Raw genomic sequence first — 19,344 nt, forward strand, 5'->3', positions numbered from 1 at the left:
CCCAGGTCATTAAGGACCAAGAAAATAATTTCTTCCAGAAGGGTTACACAGAAGAGAATTTCCACATACATCAAAACGTACATATTTTTGAAAAATATATTTGGCTAGCTTTGAGTTATTAAACAATATGGATGCTGAGTGTTGATGCTTCATGCTTATAGTCTTAGCAACTCAAGTTGATGAGATATGAGGATCTAGGTTCAAAGCCAACCCAGGGCAGGAAGGACCATTAGACATGTATCTGCAATTAATTGCCTGAAAACTGGAAGTGTAGCTGTGGCTCAATGTGGTAGAGCCCTAGCCTTGGAAAATGCTCAAGGATAGTGCCATGCCCTGAGCTGAAACCCCATGCTGATCAAGATAAAAACAAGCGAGACTTATTACCATATGATGTATGGTACCTTTGCTGCAGTACATAGAGCTGTGTCCTGAACACTTCGCTGGTATCCAGATTGATCAAAACCTGGTTAGCTAAAAAGCTGGGCACTAGTGGCTCATGCTTGTAATCCTAGCTACTGAGGAGGCTGAGATCTGAGAATCTTGGTTTGAAGCCAACATGGGCAGACAAATCCCAGAAACTCTTATCTCCAATTTACCAGCAAAATGTCAAAAGTAAAGGCATGATTCAAGTGGTAAAATGCCAAGTGTGAGTTCAAGCTCATATACTGACAAAGAAGTGTCTGCCTGGAAATGGTGGACACAAAGATGGGATGTTAGCTTGAAAGGGCCAGCCAGGACTCCTCATAGAGGAGAAGATACACAAGATGAAGAGAGACTTGCCGGAAATTGTTCCGAGGGCAGAACATATCCACCCCAAAACTGGGAAATGGGGTCCTGCCTGGTCGAAGATCCCCCATCATGGCTGATTGAGCTGTATCAGCCAGGAGTGAGACTTGCTAGAATTCGTTCTGAGGGCAGAACAACTCCACCCCTAAACTGGGAAATGGGGTCCTGCCTGGTCAAATAACCTCCCTAATCCCTGTTTGAGATGGGTTAGCCCCCATGGCCCAAGGAAAGCAGCATGCCCCAAACCTCAGAACGGCACATGCCTCATGGAGTAAGGCACCTCACTGTCTGCATGACATGCAGAAATCATTGCTGTGGTACTTGCACTCAGTATGTAATTGAGCAACAGGCGGTATGTATTTACAGGCTGTCACAGATGGTGAAGCCTTGTGATTACACAAATGGACACATAATGTTTATGAAATCAGTGGCAAAGATCTTTAGAGTTAGAAGAATTTAGAATTAGAAGAAGCTCACAATATGTAGCATAATTATCAAATTCAAATTGGCCTAACAAATTTATAATTCAGAAAATAACTACAGCAACCAGTTAGTTATATTAACACAAAATATTAAGGTAGAGAGCCAAATATTAAAACCTACAGTGACACAAATAATCACAGATATACACTTTCATCTAGAACACACAAAAAGGGTAAGATGGCACAAGTAAAATTCCTAAGCTGCCAAGTATTAAAATACAAAGGAAAGAAAGCAAAGGGACAATGAATAAGGACCATAAGGTAAGATCACACCATAGGAGATTTCAACTATACATAGTACGTATGAGCACCTGTGGAGGACAGTAAGAATAAGAAGAGTAGCTGGCATAAGATCAGAAGTAAGGATGTGAGGAAGTCAAAATCTTACTGATAAAATTGAAATTTAAATAGAATAAAGTCATAAAAAACATAACATAATAGGTGTACACATCTAATTCAATAATAAAATAGTATAATAGATATAAAATATGTATGTCATATATAGAAAACATTGTATAGAATAAAATTTCAAAAGAAGAACTTTACATACAAATCAGGTACATTTAATTATTAGGAACATGTATAGAAAGCTTTAATATTTTATTTATAAGAGAATTAGAGTAATTATCAGAATTTCCAGCTTTACAGATAAACTTTCTTCAGGCCTATTTTAATCTGAATTAGAAATAATCATTAAAGGAAGCCCACACTACTTTTTTTATTGTTGATCAAGGCAACATTTTACTTGATTAAACCTTTGAGGAGAAGTTTAAAATTGAATATTTTGTAGTTATATAAAAATATAATCCATTTTTTGAGTTTCTGGAAGTAAATTATGAATAAAAACAGATCGTGCCTACTCCTAATGGTCTCTCAGAAATTGCATCCTTTGCCTGGGAAGATACACAAACAGAAAGCTAACATTCACCTTCAAATACATTTTGTTTTCTCTAAGTCATGACTTTTTGAGGCATGAATCAAGCAGTACAATGCCAAGTGTGAGGTTCAAGCCCATGTACTGACAAAGAAATGTCTGCGTGGAAATAGTAGACACAAAGATGGGATGCTAGCTTGAAAGGGACAACCAGGGCTCCTCATAGAGATGATACAGAAGATGGAGAAAGACTTGTTGGAAATTGTTCTGAGGGCAGAACATATCCACCCCAAACAGGGAAATGGGGTCCTGCCTGATCAAAGAACCTCCATCATGACTGGTTGAGCTGAATCTGCCCCATGCTAGACTTGGCAGAATTTGTTAACAATTACTAGGTCATTGGGAACACACTTTTTAGTTTCCCATATAAGAATTTTATGGGCTCAGCTCTGGTGGCTCCTGTAATCCTAGCTACTTAGCAAGGAGGATCATGGTTCAAAGCCACGCCAGGGAAGAAAGTCCATGAGATTCTTATCTCCAATTAACCACTAGAAAACTGGAAGTGGAGCTGTGGCTCAAAGTGGTAGAGTACTAGCCTTGAGCAAAAAGAGCTCAGAGACAGCACCTAGGCCTCATGTTCAAGCCCCACGACCGACCAAAAAAAGCAATTCGTGGAAGAAGTTATCTTCTTCAGAGTTGTATAAATATAAGAAAATGAAAAATCCACTTTTGGGTTTGTTTGTTTTGAACCCAGGGTCTTAGGCATGCTGGGTAAGGGATATATTACTGAGTTTCCCAGCCTCGGATTTAGTTGTAACTACAAGTGTTTGGTAACTGTCTCCTAATCATTATTGCAGGAGTAGGTCCAACATGAGTCCATATATAGCCCTTTTCTGGTCTGGTGGAGACAGTGGGAAATAGTGGTGACCTTGACTTGAAATACTCAGACGGTGCATGACAAACAAATTCCAAGTATTCCATCTTCCTGGGAAGGTCTTCCTCTGGCCATATGATTTGAGACAAAGGATCAAACTGATCTGTGGGGTTAGAGAGAGTGGGAATGAGCTACATCAGTGCTGCGCTCTTCTCTCAATACTGGTCGTAGATAAAACCCCTGATCTGAGCATAGTAGAGCTTTCCATGTTGATTATCAATCACAGAAACATCATCACCATTTTGGTAATATACTCCGTTGTAGAACATTGATTTTGCAGTGATGATGGTGGAAACAGACTCAGGAGCTCTGATGGGATTTTTTAATTTAAAAATATGTCTTCAATCTTTACTAGCCATACAACCGACAAGGGTCTCATATCTAAAATATACTTGGAACTCAAAAAATTAAATCCCCAAACAACAAATTCTCAAATAAACAACTGCCCAATAAATAAGTGGGCTAAAGACATAAAGAGAAACTTCTCTGAACAAGAAAGAAGGATGGCCAATATACACATGAAGAAATGCTCAACATCACTAGCCATAAAAGAAATGCAAATCAAAACAACATTGAGATACCACCTCACTCCAGTTAGAATGGCAAAAATCAAGAACTCTAACAACAACAGATGCTGGAGGGGATGTGGACAGAAGGGAACCTTACTTCATTGTTGGTGGGAATGTAAACTTGTTCAACCACTTTGGAAAGCAGTATGGAGGTTCTTCAAAAGACTTCACATAGAGCTCCCCTATGACCAAGGAATCCCACTTTTGGGCATTTACCCAAATGTTTACAAACAAGACCACACTAAAGCTACCAGCACAACTATGTGTATTGCAGCATTATTTACCATAGTTAAGATATGGAACCAACCCAGATGCCCTTCAGTAGATGAATGGATCAAGAAAATGTGGTATATATACACAATGAATTCTATGCCTCCATCAGAAAGAATGGCATTGCCCCATTTGTTAGGAATTGGAAAAACTTGGAAAAAATTATATTAAGGGAAGTAAGCCAGGCCAAAAGAAACACAGGTCCCATGGTTTTCCTTATTTTTAATATCTAGTATATGTATGAGTCAAGCCAAAAAGGTCAGATAATGTGATGGTAGGAAAATGAACCCTTAGATATGTATTTTAATGTTTTTTTCTTCTTTCATGCATGTGTTTCTAACGCATTTATAAGATTATTTCTTTTTTGCTTTGTATGTCCCTCCCCCACATTATTACCCCCGCTTTCATTATATTTGATGTCAGTATAACTTGTGGAGGAGATGGGGACAAACAAGTCGTTTAAGGATTCAGGTGGACCTGTTGCAACAATGAGAAGTACAAATTTTCATGTCAAAAACGAGCTTTACAATGTCGGTGGGGGATAATGGGGGAAGGATTGGGTGGGGGAGAGTGGGGAGGTTGGGAAAGGAAGTGAAGGGTAAACAAAGGAGGAGGCTGCAATGCTTGTTAAGAAATGTATGCATTATCCTGCCCATGTAATTGTAACCCCTCTGTACAGTATGTTCACAAATAAAATAAAATAAAAATAAAAATATGTCTTCACCCTTTTCCTTTAGTGGAAACTTTCTTTCTGGAAGCTTTTTAAATAAATGAATAAATAGAAATAATCAGAAACAAAATAATACAGTACCTTATATGGTGCTTCTCAATGAAAATAGATTAATTCAGTAAGTCTTGGTGGTCCAAGAGGTGAAAATAGCTATGGAGCAGCATTATCAAAATGAGCATTGAAACAAAAAATAGTCAATGATTTCAACCCAAATGACTAGATTCACAAATGAAGTAATCTTTGGCCATACTGAAATCCACTGCCCTCTGGATTACTGTAGCTATAATAGCAAGCAGCAGTGTCACATCCTGAACAGAATTCAGTAAGATTAGCATCTGCAGTTTTTAGTACAACTCTAGCATTCATGTTTGTCTGAACACTAAGCTGTGATAAAATTGTGATGAGCTATCAGCTTTGTGATGTCATATGCACACAAATTTATGCCAGTATAACTATCACATGTTAATAGTCTTATTTTCTAAGGCATCTTATTGCCCCACTGTTACTATTGAACCTGTACCTAAAATGCAGTCACTAACTCTTCAGTGACTAACAAAATGAAATGTAGCATAGATAGAAAGCACCTTTGCCATATGGTTCCCGCATGGATGGAATCTGGTAGATAAACCACATCACAGTTGGCAAAAATTTCTCCATAAAAGTTGAGTATATGACATGTGATTCACATTGTGTTCAAAGTAGAAAAAATTACTTGACACCAGAAAACTTGGACGAAATTGGACAAAAGTCCAATTCATATAAATTAGAATGAAAAGAAATTGGCTTCTGTATAAACATACATATGTTTATACATATACAGTGAGAAATAGAAACATGGCAACCTCATACCCTAGGTCAGTTATTGCATGTGTGGCATACCAAATTTAATTGGCATATAAAGATATACAATCCATGGAGCCATAGCAGAAAAATGAGTTTGGAGAAATATATACAATTATAAGCAATTTTGGTATCTTAGAGTAAATATGAGCTCATGGTGGAAAAATGTTATTTTTTCCATTCTAGTCCTCTTAAGGCATGAATAAAATAATTAAGAAATTTAAGATATTAAAAACATAGCAGCTAATAATGCTTGATATGAAATGTATTCATTACCATCTTCATGTAACTGTAACTCCTCTGTTCAGTATTTTTACAATCAAAAACCAAAAAAATGAACAAAGAAACAATAAAAGAAATTAGCATGCCATTGAAAATGTTGAAGAAATACAGAGGATTTTATGTAAGGGGATTCAGTATCTAGGTACAGATGATAGGTAGCACCTAAGCTACTTATCTCCCTCATAATCCAGAAAACGTTGCTGGCTGGAATCTCAAAAATGAACTCTGTGCTCTTTGCAAAGAACTAATTCCCTGTCACATAATCTTCAGTGAGACTCAGGGAGGGAAGGGAGGATACAATTCTCAATCACTGTGATGATAACGAATTGATACCCTTCCATTCCTCGTTTTTCCAAAGTGCTTGTTATATTTATTCTTGAATTTGAGTCTTGATTTCTGAGTTCTAATCCTAGCTCTAGAAAATATGTCCTGCTTTCATGCAGCAGGTATAGAGCAAATGGTAATGGAATAGATTAATTTATATATTCCATTAACAAATGCCTTGCTACCTCTTTAATTGAAGTTTTCTTTTGGTTAAGTCATGTGAGTCCAAGGATGTAATTGTGCTGTATCTTTACTGAGGTTGTTTATGAAGAAGATGACCATTTGGATTTTTAGTCACTAGAAGCAGGAAAGGGATTATATTTATAAAGGCAATAGGTGAATTGAAAGTGAATAGATGTACTTTGTGGTAGAAGATGAAGTGAACTTTTTGAGTGAGCTGTTGGAGGAGTTTATTTTCCTTCAGTCGCTGGATAAGTTCTTGCTAACCAGTAGATAATATTGGTTATTTAATAATATTAGTTTATTAATCTTATATGTTGAGGGAGGAAGCAAGAAATGAGAATGAGAAATACTGGCGGCAACTTTTAATATCTTAGAATAGTACTTTTAAGTTAAGATAAGTATTACTTTATCTTACCAAGCTGCCTTAATTTTAATGTATGCTACACTGAGTAAAAGGCCAACTGATTAAAGAACATTTGTGCATTTAGTACTTTTTATACATATTTTCAATGGGCCTTCTAGAAAATTTATGACAATTTATATTACTCTCAGTAATACATGAATTTATTTCATTTGATTACAAATATGTTTTATTTTGTCTTTTGTGCCAGTACTGGGGAGGAAACTCAGGGCCTTACTGGTGCTTTGTAGTTTATTGTCCTCTACAACTTGAGCTATAAACTCTACTTGTAGCTTTTTGGTGTATAATTAGAAATGAGAGTCTTAAGGACATTCTTGCTTGGGCTGTCTTTGAGCTAAGACCCTCAGCCTTCTGAGATGCTATGATTAAAAGTGTGAGCCACTACTGTAGAATAGAAAGATTTCATTTTAGCGAGTTTTGAAAAACAACTAAAAAAAGTTGTAGTATTCATTTTGCTGCCTGCACACTTGTATCTAAAGGCTTTAAAACCTTTTAAAAAGTTTATGATATTAACTATCAAATGTATTGCAAATTAATTTTTATAAACCATAAACATATCTGTTGGGTTTTTGTCCATCTCATGGAAGATGGACAGGGTCCGAGGAAAGGTAAGTGGGCCACTTGCCCATTCCCCAGCCTCCCTTAGCCTCAGAGACAGACAGATGCAGCAGGGAGTCAAGTCAAGCAGGAATTTATTATCACACAACAAACATTTTTAAAGCAAAAAAACCTGCATGGCATAAAAGGGGAGGAAAAGGAACTAACCAATCACTGTAGAGGTCACCCTATCATGCATATAAAAATGATTTTTTCAAATATTTTTTGGTATTTTCTTACTTTTAATTTTTGTGTTTTGCTTTTAGATTTTTCCCTGACACCACAGTTAGAAAACTTGATGTCTGTTTTCTTCAAATGCTTTCATGACTTCATTTAAACTATATATGAATTTATTTACATTTTAGCTATGAAATACAGATTTAAATGTAGTACCTTTCCTATTATTGCCAGCAACATACTAGTTATTTGTTGGGGTGTGCTTTATGTTAGAACTGGAGCTCAATGCAGGATCTCATTTCCTCAGCTTCTTTGTTCAAATCTGGAGTTCTACCACTTGCATCACAACTTCAGTTTTTTGCTGTGCAATTGGAGTAAGAGGTCTGATTGACCTTCTGGCTGTCTTTGAACTGCAGTCCTCATATCTCTGTCTCCTGAGTTATTAGGATTGCATGTGTGAACCTCCAGTAGCTGGCTAGCAGTTAGGTATTGTTATTAGCATTATTTTCTCTCTAGTTGAAACCACATATTTTAAAAAATAAGAAAATTGATTGAGGGCTTTGCCTCATTTCACTTATTTTCTCTTTATTTTGGTTTATTTTTCCTACCACTGAGTTTACGGATCCCTAGGTTGGATAACTTGATAAAAATTGATAAAAATCAAAAGTCTTGCTGACTTCTTATTCCCTCTCCTGGTCCAGAGAACTGTTAGCATTCTTCCCCCTCTATGTACTTTTCTACTTTGACTTTCTTCTGTGTGGTTTCTTGGTTATATGCCAAATTTTATCTTCCCTTATTCCCCTTGAGAATCTGTTGCTATGTTATGTGTCCCTGAGTTATTACTTTTATTTTTTCTTTGAGTTGATCACATACAAACTTTTTTATTCTTATGTTTGTTTGGTTTTGTTTTCCCACAGAATTTTATTATTTTAGCACAGGCTGTCCATAAACACTCAATTGTTCTGCCTTAGCACAAAGCATGTTGAAAATAAGAAGCATTTGTCACCATGCATAGTGGTTTCTTATTTGTATTTTTTATTTTCATGCTTGTTGTGTACTTATTTACCAATTTTTGTACATATCATACTATTGTGTTGGAATCAAGGACTTTTTAAAATACAGGATATGACATTTTTAGAACTTTAGTGTTGTTTGAATTCATTTTATGTGTGTGTGTGTGTCATGGATCATCTCTTAAATATATGTACAACTCTTCTTACTTTTATTGTCATTACATCACTCAATATTCAATTTACTTTAACTCAAGTACATGACATTTGTTCATGATTTCTCCTGTACCCTGTAACACTAATAGAATCTATCCTGTACCCTTGACTTTTGAAAAAAAATAAGTAATTACTATAAATATATGAATTTTCCTGAGAGACTTCCTGTTCTTGAAGGTTATAATTCACAGAGTAGGAGTAGTTCAGAGATGAAGGGGAAGTTCTGTTGGAATAATTGGAAGTATTTTACAATATTGGTTGGGAAGTATTGAGAGTAGGTATTTACAGCACAGGTTAGTGGGGAGATGAAATGAGTTATTCAGGGGAGGGGAAAGGTATCTAATGTGGTATTGACCCCGTATTGTGAAACTGTGGAGAAAAGAATAAATGCATACACAGATGTTTAGGTGCAAACTTCAGTAATAAGGAGTCTGAGGAATGACAAGGAAAAAAGCGAAAGGATAATAGAAGAAGAGAAAGAAGTACATTAGCCAATAGGACATTCAGAAACAGGAAATAGAAGGCTGAAATAAAAAACACAGCAAAGGAAATAGAACAGAAAAACAAATGATCATTATTTGAGCAGATTATTAGGAGGTGGTTTGTTATTGATAAAAATTAGGGAATGGAGGTGGGAGATACATGAGTAATATATATTACTGTATACAGGGATTGAAACTCAGATATGATAGCAATAATTGTTGGGAAATATGGTTCTGATAAGATGATTTCCATTAAAGAAGTGTGAAAAAGAAAAAAAGGGGGAAAAGTTTGGTGATATGAAGCTCAAGGATTAAATGGAGAAGGTTGATTGGTAAGATTCTTATCTCTAAAACCACCAGAAAACCAGAAGTAGAGCTGTGGCTCAAAGTAGTAGAGCATCATCCATGAACAAAAGAGGTCAGAGACAGTGCCGAAGCCCAGAGTTTAAAACCTGTGACTGCAAAAAAAAAAAAAAAAGAAAGAAAGAAAAAGAAAGGAAGAAAGGAATAATTGGTGGCTATTATATTTCAGATACAATCATTTCCCTTAAGAAGAGCAAGGAAGAAAAAATGGGGAAAAGTGTGGTAAGATTGAAAGGTGAATCACCTCCTTCTGATTTACAATTTGGAGAAACCAGAGATAATCTTATACAGATTAATAGCTAATAGGCTTACAAAGAGTAATTTTAAGAATCTTTAGCTGTAGCTTTCCTTGTTAAACCAGACTCTAGAAGATAGTGTACTGTCGTTCTCCAAAATACTTTTCCTATAGTAGTTGCTGTCAGTGGTCTTTTCAGGCTGTTGTAAGATGGCTGCCCATTCTCCTCTTTAGGTTTCTGGGATCCCTTAACATTTTACACAGTTGGGATCTACAGCCCAATTTGAAAGAGGATTAACTTGTAGAAACTATGGTTCAGATGTGATGGTTTCCATTTTAAAAAGAAAAAGAGAAAGAAAACAGAGAGGGAGGGTGCAATATGGAAGTCAAGAATAATACATAGATGGTTGATTGGTGTGATTGATAAGTCTGGCAACGAACAAATAGACCACCCAATACGTTTGAACCAATAAAGTGTCAATGACTGATTGTCTTTCATACAGCAATTGTGAAGTCTTAGTTGATTTTATAATGTCTTCTCTGTACATTGCAACATGTTTAGTTTTGTTACCCTAAGAAGTCCTCTTAAGTGGACCGCTTAAAAATATTTGCTTTCTCAGAACCAATTGCCATGTTTTGAGACAAGCAGCTGTTTGTCATAGAACTTAAGGTTTTATTTTGGTTGATAATGAGGCCTCAACTGACATAGGAGAACAGGTGTGTGTATGAATACAGTTACCCAGTGATTTACTCTCAGCTAAATCTGTTAACTAATGAATGAATAAATAGCACTCTGAGTGGTAGCCATTGTGTTATATTTATTTTGATGGCAGAAGATGATATAATCATACTGAGTGGAACAACTGAAGAACCTTTCAAGAAGAGAGTAGCAAGTTTCCAGGTTTAGTAATTCTCTGTAGCCTATGGTTGGAGGTGATCACACAAAGTAGAGAGACATGATTCAGGAAAACTAGATAAGGGAAAGCAAGAGAACAATTTTATTCCTTTGACTTTTCTTATTAATCAGTTATTAAAGAATTTAAAAGGAGTAATAATTTATGCTATACATTTGATTTAAAAGTGTTTATATATATATATATATATACACACACATATATAATACACACAACATTTTCATTATCCGTTCAGAAAGCATTGGGCGGTTTGATTTCCTTGGTTATAGAAAACTGTGAAAAAAGAAACATAGATGTTCAAGAGTCTTTACTGCAAACTGACTTGTAATATTCAGGATAGATGACCAAAAATGGTATTGCTTGATCACAAGCTAGTTTTATGTTGAGTTTTTAGGAATATTTAATCTGTCTTCCTGAATATTACACTACATTCATTCCCACTAACAGTATAATAAAGCTCCTTTTTCCTCAACTCACAACCAGCATTTATTTTTTGTATACTTGATATAGGATGCTTTCACAGGGGTAAGATGAAATCGCAATATTACTTTGATTCATATTAAAATGAGAATTTTGAGCATTTCCTCATGTCTTTATTGGTAATTCTTTCTTCTTTTTGTGAGAAATTCTGTGATTTCTTTGTCCACTCATTGGTTTACTGAATTTAGGACAGCTTAGTTTGGGAGTGCCTTGTCTATTGTGGATATTATGCCCTTGTCAGATGTATAGCTGATAAAGATGTTCCATTTTGAGATCTTATGCCCAGATAAGGATTCCCAAAGACCACCAAGGAACTGATTCTGATGCAAGCACAAGAGAGTCATTTATTGCAAGCTCCAGCCTGGACTCACAACGGGCACCTGTAGAGCAGGTCAGAGTTGAGAGCCCTGACTTCCCAGTTTAGCAAGGGTAGGGGGTTTCCAACTTAAGGGTTATATGATTGGTTGAAATTTAGTGAGTGAATCTTGTAACAATCTTATTGGCTGGCGTGCATGAGCTAAGTTTTTAAGCAGCAAACTATGTTAACTATGTTATCTTAAGAAACATCTGGAGCTTTAGGTACCTTCCTGTCATCCACTGATGGCTATTGCTAGGCTGTAGCTAGGGCAGAATGTTATTAGGACATTTTGCAGTTTTTCCAGGAACCTGAGTTCATACTTTCAGTAAAAGTCCTCACATTGGATACTTTCAGTAAAGGCCTTTACAATGGATACTTTCAGTAAAGGCCTTCAAAAGTCCAGAATGGCTGTACTTTGGCTATCAGTACATTGATTTTTTTTCTTGATTAAATACAAACTTTGCTGTACAGACATTTTTTGCCTTGTTACAAAATGATTTCTCAATTATCAATAAGCTGAACCCCTGGTCTGTATTCAGAAAGTTCCTTCCTAATATGCCAGTAGTTTTAGTGTTCCTCCTAACCAGTCTTGTATTTATTTCAAGATTTTAGGTCTTAAATTGAAGTGTTTGTTCCATTTTGAGTAGACAATGTGACACTCAAGAGATCCAGCTTTGGTTTTTTTACATATGGATGTGTTATAAGGTTAATCATCCCAGAAGCCACATTTTCGAATATAAAATATTGGAGTCTTTATTATACAATTAGCAGGCTACAGGCAGACCTTGGTTACAAAGGCCTGCTGCACTCAACTACACAAAACAGAATTATGAAAAACGAGAAAGAGGAAGAAAAGAACAAAAACAATACCAGCAAGCTAATTCAGCTCTGATGGAGAACAAAATTTGGGATGTTATGATGACCAGAGACAAGCCAGAAGACAGGACAGAGGACAGGATCATGGAGACATGATGGTAGAGGCAGCTAGGCTGGTCTGGGCCTAAATAGGGCCCAAGCCCAGGGCAGGGCCACAGGAAATTCCCAGTCCCAAGCAATGGACTGACAGATTCATTAACCTCTCAGCCAAGTGCTGGCTACAGCCTCCATGGTTCCAGGCATGCCCATCACCTGGGAGGTAGGTGATGGGTGGGGGCATTTCCTTCCCCCAGCAAGAAGACAAGATGCTAGGTCCTGCCACCCAACCTTGTAACCAATAAGGTGCCAGCCATATTCAAATATCCAATTTTCCTAACACCATTGGTTAAAGATTGCCATTTTTTCCAACATGTACTTTTTACTACTTTATCAAATCTCAGATGCATGCAAGTATATGGGTTTATTAATGCGACTTCTAGTTTATACTACTGGTCTTCAAACCTATTTTTGTGCCAGTACCAATCTTACTTGCTACTGTAGCTCATTGTAAAGTTAAAGTTTTGGAATGTCATACCTTCGTTCATTATTGCTAATTTACCCAAAATTCCTTCTGTTGTTCTAGAACTTTCATTAGAATTTTTATATTGTCTTTATCTCAGTCAACAATGATATTGGGATTTTATGTATGTTGTACTGAATTTGTAGATTTCCTTTGGCAGTATGTCCATTTTCACAATACTAATTTTGCAAGTCTGAGAACTTGGAGGTATTTTCACTCTTAATCATTTCTTCAGTTTATTTCTTCAATATTTTATAGTTTTAGTTGTAGTGGTCCTTCAACTGTTAATATATATATATATATATAATATATGTATATATATTATATATAATATATTATATATATATAATATATATATACCAAGTAATCAATATATATATACATATATATTGATTACTTGGTATTTTAATTTACTTTTTTCAGACTATTAGAGCATTTCTTTCCCAATTTAATCCTCAACTTCATTTTTTTTCATATATGGGAAAGAATGGATTTTTTTCTCTTTCCTTCCTTTACTTTTCCTTTCTTTTCCTGCTCATTTGTTGTAAGTATTCATTGGCTTCAGCACCTGAGAATGAGGTGTTTATCTAGGTACTTCAGAAGTAAGTTTTTATCTGTTTATGAGGATAATTTCCTTACTTCTTTCCCTCTTTGGGTTCCTTTTGTATCATTTCCTTTTATTGCTGAGGTTAGGAATTTCAGCACTTTATTGGAAATTAGTAGAGAAAATGAATATCCTGTCTTTTTCCTGATATTAGAGGAAATATATATATATATATATATATATATATATATATACAATCAGATATATAAGTATATATACATATAGATATATAGGTATATCTATATGTATATATGTTTGTAAAATGTGTTTGTTAATGGAAGACTTTATGTACTCTTGTTGTAAGGTATTCTCAATTATTGGGATTCAGAGATGCCACAATTTAGAAGGTCGAATTTGGAGTATTTATTAAAAAGCCAGCGACTGCATGGTGGACTCCTGTCTGAAAGACCAGAAGCCCAGAACAGAGCTAGCACATAGTTTCTAAAGACAAGGACGTGTACTTGAGGTGAAGACCAAATCTTAACAATCTAACAAAAGTGTCATTCATAAAACAAAACAAGCTAAATGAGGATATTATTCCTAATAATAGTGGTTATACAAAGGCAAAGTGAATATACTTATTCTTAATAAAATGGTTATACATAGGCAAAATAGGTGGGGATAGTTAACTCTAACAAAGTGATAATATATAGGTTAAATGATTAGGTGGGGATACTTAATTTTAATAAAGTGATGATTCATAGGGAAAATAAAGGAAAATCAGGACCCCAATTACCTAGATGAAGTGGTAGTTTCCTGGAGCCCATGACAATTATTACAGTCCAAAGAGTGTCCTCTATAACCTCTAGAGTTTGGAAAGTCCCCATGTATAATTAATAGCAAGATGCCAAGATGGCAGTCAAGTTACTTAGATTCATATCCATATTTCACTCTCACCAAAAAACCAGTTAACTAAAGAAGAGATTCACCTTAGATGTGAATAATAATAAAACAAAATGGGTTTTATTATTATTTTTTATTTATTTTGGATTTTGTCAGTACTGGTAAGTCCAGGATTGTTTGTTGAATTGGTATTCCTCTATTAAGTGAATACATGTTGACCCCCATAATTTCTTCTTCATGGAACATTCATTCCATTTTTTATATGAGGTGATAACATTTTAGTCTCTTCTTACTGATTTTGACCTGCAATTGATTTCGTTATAAGTATAGTTACTCCTTAATTCCTGATGAGTATTTTTGTAAGGTCTTTTTTCATCCATCCTCTCTGAATTTGTTTATATCTTGGATGATGAGGTATGGGTAGTATAGATGAGGAGAAGTGGCAATGAAGGGATGGAAATATATTTCAAAGAAAGGATTGTTAGGATGTGATTCAGATGTGATAGCTTCAGTTTAAAAATAAACAAAATAGAGACTAAAGAAGAGAGAAATCAAATATTAAATGGATTAAATGATTGGTGAAGTTAAACGGCCTTATTATAAATTACAATTTGGTAAAACCAGAGTTGAACAATTGAGTCAATAAATAAAACACAGTAATTTTGATGTATTGGTTCTGGCAATATTGCCCTCTGTGTGTATTATAAACTTTAATTGAAACTTTAGGTGGAGGAAAGGACCTCTGAGATTTTGCTGCTGGCTGGTGCTATGTGTCTATTCTTTGATTCAGCAGGGAGTTCCAAGCCTGTTTGGCAGAAACCAGCTTCATTCTCATTCAAATGATTCCATTTCTTTGATTTATTTGAGCTGTTTTTCTCATAGACACAGATTTCCTAGAGCGCCCTAGTGATAAAGATTCACAGCCCTCTGGTCTTTCCTCTCAGGCAGGTATTCCCAAGCCTGCAGACCTTGGATAGTGTTTTCTCAATCTGCAACTGTACCTTTTTTTCTTTGTTAAATAATATGTGACATAGTGAATCTCTTTTCAACAAGATGTGCCTTTTTCTTATCTTTTGGTGTGCTCTATCTTCTTCGGGCTTCTGTAGGTTGGCTAAATTCTTTGTTTTGTATAATCTGTACTTCAGTGACAGGATTCATTCTATAGTTGGGCTTCGATGAGTGTATTTCCTCTGGTGGAGAGGAAGTTTCGTGGCTCTTATGAAACCACGTTCTATTGCTAAGATATTCATGTGGATAAAGTTCCACAGGATAAAAATGAAGTTTGGGAAATTTTAAAGCTGTTATTTTTGTGCAGGTAAACTGAAGTTTGGAAAAATATTGGAAGCTGTTATTTTTGTTAAACATTAGATTCAGGTTGTTAGAGACCTGCCCTATAATGCTGCCTCTCTTGGCAATGATTTCTCCAGGCCACTTTTTCTGAGAGGAGAGTGCAGCAAGTTTGTTTGTCATCCCCCTAGAAGAAAGGGTCTTTTAGGCAGATAGCATATAGTTTGTGTGTTGTCCTTTTGGAATACATTAAAACTGCAAAGGACAATTTATATTGTTTCTTTTAATGGCAATTTGTAGCTTGATAGGCTCCAATCTCAAGCTTAATAATCAGGTTGAAACTAGAGGGATCAAATACCAGAAATATTGTATTAGATAGAGGTCTCAGGAAAGGTAATAGTCAAGGCAACCCAAACCAGGTATCTTTCCTGAGACCCATGTTGAGGATCTTACTGTCTAAGTTGATATGTGTTGTGGGGATTATTCTAGATGTTAGTTTGAACAAGATTTGTTCTGACATCCCTTTGACATGCCCTTTGCCTGTATCCACATATCTGTATTTGAGAATTTTTAAAAATGAAATCATAGCTGCTAGGAAGTCAGTTTGTTACTGTAGATCTATAAACATTTGGACTAAGTAATTAGCTACAAATTATTGTTGACTAGATCACATGAAAAATGTCTTCTATTTCTTAATCTAGGCTTCATGGTATTTCAAGTTGTTAGCACCGTATATGGAAAGGAATATCTCAGTTTTTTTTTTTTTTTTTTTTTTTTTTTTGTGGAGCCTTATTAATAGCTGGTGACAGAAAGACAAGGAATTCTATGCCTCCATCAGAAAGAATGGCATTGCCCCATTTGTTAGGAAATGGAAAGGCTTGGAAAATATTATATTAAGTGAAGTAAGCCAGGCCCAAAGAAACATAGGTCCCATGGTTTCCCTTATTTGCAATATTTAATATATGTGTGAGTGAAGCAGAAAAGATTAGATAATGTGATGTTAGGTAAATGAACCCTAAGATATATATTCAAATTTTCTTTCGTTCATACGATTGTTTCTAACGCATTTATAAGATTATTTCTTTGTTGCTTTGTATGTCCCTCCCCCAGAGTATAACCCCTGCTTTTACTGTATTTGATGTCGGTATAATTTGTGGAGGGGAAGGGGAAAAACAAATTGTTTAAATAGCGATACAGGTAGACCCATTGCAACAAGGAGATTTGCAAGTCGTTATGTCGAAAACAAGCTTTACAACTTTGGTGAGAGGGCTGGGAGTGGGGAGGATTGGGTGGGGGGGGGAGGATGGGAAGGAATAGGAAGGGGAAACCAAGGAGGAGGCTATAATGCTTGATAAGAAATGTACTCATTATCTTGCCCATGTAATTGTAACCCCTCTGTACAGTGTTTTCACAATAAAAATATATTACATACAAAAAAAAAAAAAGAAACGCAAGGGTACAAATTCCCATCTTGTTGGGGCGTAGACAGGCATCAGCATCAGGTACTATGCTTATAAATATTTTTCTCGACCTTTAGTTAATTTTGAAATTACAAGCACAAGTGACTTCACTTGGAGTATCACTTCTTACCTGAGCAGTTATTTCTTTCAAGTGGCTCTGTGCTGGCCTTTGATAAACTTTGTTCCCTTGATAAACTTTGTCCCATGATAAACTTTGATCTTTCTTGTTGCTGAGAAAGTATCCAGAAAGTGATTTTGTTCAGTGCTGTGATGAGATATCTCAGTTCATGTAATATTCTACATTTCAGTCAGAATACTAACAGGCCAGGAAGGAGAGAATCTGTCAATAAAACTGGCCAAATTGCAGCAACAGTATGATAAATAGAAATGACTCCCAAACAGGGATTACCTTGAACCCATTAAGTTTGAAAAGCTATCACTGCAATAGGGACTCATGGACAAAAGCTTGATTGGTGTGGTATAATTAATTTAAGGGTACCTGCTTGGTATCCTATCTTGTCAGCTTTGTATCCTAAAATGGGTTCATAAAGAGGAACTAAAATATAAAGACAGCAACAATTAACAATATTTTTGGTTTTGTTTTGTTTTTTTGGTCCAGTCATGGGGCCTGAACTCTGGGCCTGGGCGCTGTCCCTCAGCTCTTCAACTCAACGCTAGCGCTCTATCACTTGAACCATAGCGCCCCTTCTGGCTTTTTTTCTTTTTTCTTTTGTGGTGCTGAGGAATCGAACCCAGGGCCTCGAGCATGCAAGGCAAGTGCTCTACCACTGAGCCACCTTCCCAGCCTCATAACAACAGTTTTTACATACTTAGTTGTAGGATGATCAATATAAGATCCTGAGATAGATGTCACTTGATTGAATATTGACTTAGGATACAGTTTTTCAAGTAGTCAAAAGATTGATATCACTCAATAGTACACAAGAAATTACTTTGATAATATTTTCTAAGTCACTTTGGAATATTTGAAAGAACTCATTTGCTTCATAATAATATTACCTAAGTAAGACCCGTGGACAATTATTTGAATTATAGCCAATCTAATCACATGTAATTATTTTGTAAGTTCTATCTATCTATTTACCTATATTTGAAAACATACTCCCCTACCCTTTATTATCTCCTTGAACTTTCTGGGGTTTGTCTTAATTCTTATAGTAACCTTACTCTTTCGTGATTTTTTTCTTTTTTCTTTTTGTCAGTCATGGGGCCTGAACTCTGGGCCTGGGAACTGTCCCTCAGCTCTTCAGCTCCAGGGTCACACTCTACCACTTGAGCACAGTGCCACTTCCCAGGATTTTTTTCTTATACAAAATCATGAAACCTTTTCTAAAAATGTTCTCCATCATATGTCTTCATCTCCTCTTCACGATCTTTTTCTTTCTTTAGTTTGTATTCTTAAAACTTTATACTTTGTAAAGCTTGTATTTTAAAACTTTTGAACTAAGATGACAGTTTTTTTGTTTTTGTTTTGTTTTATTTTTTGTCGGTCGTGGGGCTTGAACTCTGGGCCTGAGTGCTGTCCCTCAGCTCTTCAGCTCAAAGCGAGCACTATACCATTGAGCTAAAGTAACACTTCCGGTTTTCTGGCGGTTTATTGGAGATAAGAGTTTCAGAAACTTTTGTACTCAGGATGGATTTGAACTGTGATCCTCAGATCTCAGCCTCCTGAATAGCTAGTATTACAGGCATGAGCCACTGGCTCCTGGATCAGATGACAGTTTTAGAGAAAATAAAATAACCCTATATCTAGAATGAAAAGCAATATTACTGGTATGTTTATTGTAAAAGTTAGAAAACATATTTATCAAAATCCATAAACTATCACTAACCAAATCTCAAAACTTTGTTTGATACTTGAACTTAAAATTGTCCCCTATTTTCCCCTTGGTTTGGCCAGACTTATATTTTGTTGTTGTTGTTTTGAGTTGTTTGGCTTGAATACAGGGGCAGGGTGCTGTCTCTGAGCTCTTTTGCTCAAGGCAGCACTCTACCACTTTGAGCCACAGAACCACTTCTGGTTTTCTGGTGGTTAATTGGAAATAAGAGTTATGGGGACTTTCTAGCCCAGGCTAGCTTTGAACTGTGATCTTCAGATCTCAGTCTCCTGAATAATTAGGATAATAGGTGTGAGCAACCAGTGCCCAGAGTTAGTTTTAAAAGGTCA

General features: G+C 35.8%; 1 pseudogene; it reads right to left on the minus strand.

Annotated features, from left to right (window-relative positions):
* Positions 1-2,949: 2,949 nt before the first annotated feature.
* LOC138830037 (GATA zinc finger domain-containing protein 1 pseudogene) lies at positions 2,950-12,987 on the minus strand (annotated as a pseudogene).
* Between the last annotated feature and the right edge of the window lie 6,357 nt (positions 12,988-19,344).

The sequence above is a fragment of the Dipodomys merriami genome, unplaced genomic scaffold (genome assembly GCF_024711535.1).
Source record: "Dipodomys merriami isolate MVZ:Mamm:240054 unplaced genomic scaffold, mDipMer1.0.p SCAF_181, whole genome shotgun sequence".
In the NCBI taxonomy this organism is placed as follows: Eukaryota; Metazoa; Chordata; class Mammalia; order Rodentia; family Heteromyidae; genus Dipodomys; species Dipodomys merriami.